This window comes from Sodiomyces alkalinus, assembly GCF_003711515.1.
Source record: "Sodiomyces alkalinus F11 unplaced genomic scaffold SODALscaffold_1, whole genome shotgun sequence".
NCBI lineage: Eukaryota > Fungi > Ascomycota > Sordariomycetes > Glomerellales > Plectosphaerellaceae > Sodiomyces > Sodiomyces alkalinus.
Window position 1 is genome coordinate 3,904,940 of NW_021167079.1, and position 2,144 is coordinate 3,907,083.

The window sequence follows — 2,144 nt, forward strand, 5'->3', positions numbered from 1 at the left end:
TTAGGTAAATTATATTAGGGACGTATACCCTATATATAAGAAATATAAATAGGCTAATAACTTCTAACCACGGAATAAAGAATAAACCCTAGAAGATAGAGTCTGTTTAAAAAGATAATATAACGATTAAGTTATCACGGACATTAAGGATAAAGGATACGAGATTCGCCTTTAACTATCTAAAGACGACTACTACGAGTATCGGTTAAGCGAATTTAAAACTAATAGCTATATAGTACACGCTACCGGAAAAATCCGATAACTAAAGTAAGACTAAGAAGCTTAGGAATCACGCTTCTAGGCACTTAATAAGCGTTTACGATAAATAGAATAGCTCTTAATCTAGTATAGGTTCTTAGATAAAGAAATATCCCTCGAATACTAAGCTAAATGGGTAAAAAACTAGGAGTATACTATTATAAGGAGTACGGGAGAGGCACTTAATAGATATACTCTATAACACGCAGTAGTATAGAGCACTACTACGTTAGAATACGACTTAATAAATATAAGATAAACGTATTATTAGATATAAGCGTAGTAGGAAACTTTATCTTACTAGTAGCCGTAGGAAAGTTCTTTATACCCTAGGTTAGAAAACACCTGGAAGACGAGTATAAAATTACTCCGTATACAGGAAAGAACTAGTCCTAAGAAGAAGTTATTATTAGCTAGGAGACTATACACCTTTAGGTTAAAATTCAGAATAAGACTAAAGTAATAAAGTTCGATATATACGATATAGGCTATAAGGACATTATCCTTAGTAAGCTATAGTTTAACGAGTAGAATCCCGATATAGACTAGAAGCTTAGCTAGCTTTAGTGGAGATTAGAGAGTAAGTAAAAGACTATAAAGGAAACCTTACCCGATCCTAATATCCGTCGAAAATAGTAGAAAGACTTACCGACGAAGGAGCCTTAGGAAGACTTAAATAGCCGCTAAAAGTTAGGGACTAAGGCGAGAAAAGACTAAAAAACGTTAAGATAATAGCGACGGTATAATAACCGACACGTAATAAATATTATTAAAGGAATCTATTAGATTATCTAAGTAGAGAGAGGACTCGTAGAAGGCGATCACGATAGACTCGCTAAGGTATTACCAGAATACCGTAAATACGGAAAGCTATTTACCGAAAATCTAGAGACTGGATTACCGAAATATCGACACTACGATTATAAGATACCCCTTAAGGAAGGCACGCACCCGAAATTCTTTCTAATCTACGGACTAAATCAAAAGGAATTAAATACCTTAGAAGAATATCTTAAAGAAATATTAGTAAAAGGCTATATTAGAGTATTATAGTCACTAGTAGGATACCCTATCCTATTTATACTAAAGAAAAACGGTAAGCTACGGCTATATATCGACTATTAATAACTTAATAATATAATAATTAAGAACCGCTACCTATTACCTTTTATCTCGGAGATACGAGATTAGTTAGTTAGAGCGTAATAGTTTATAGCACTCGACTTAAAAGGAGCCTATAACTTAATCAGGATTAAGAAAGGAGAAGAGTAGAAAATAGTATTCCGAATAAAGCGAGGATATTTCGAGTACCTCTTTATACCCTTTAGATTAATAAATACGCCGGTATTATTCTAAACGCTTATGAACGATATCCTAAAACAGTATCTAGACCACTTCGTTATAGTATACCTAGATAATATCCTTATTTTTTCTTAGATACTCGAAGAATATTAATAATACGTTTATATAATTCTATAACTCCTATAAAACGCCGACCTACTAGTTAAACCAGAAAAGGTATAATTCTACACGTAAGAAGTTAACTTTTTAGGGTACACGATACGACCTAATAAAATCTATATAGATAAGGCGAAAATCTAATACGTCTTTAAATAGCTATAGCCGTAGAATGTTCGCGATATTTAGTCTTTCCTCGGACTAGTTAATTACTATTAACGATTTATTAAGGACTATAGTAAGATTACTATCCCCTTAACTCAAGTAACTAAAAAAGGGCTTAACTTCGAATAGAATAAAAGAATATAAGAAGTATTATAAGCCCTTAAAGGAAGGGTTACTAGTAAACCTATCTTAGTAATACTAGACCCCGATAAAGAATATAAACTCGAAACAGATATATCCGACTAGGCTCTAGGAGTATAACT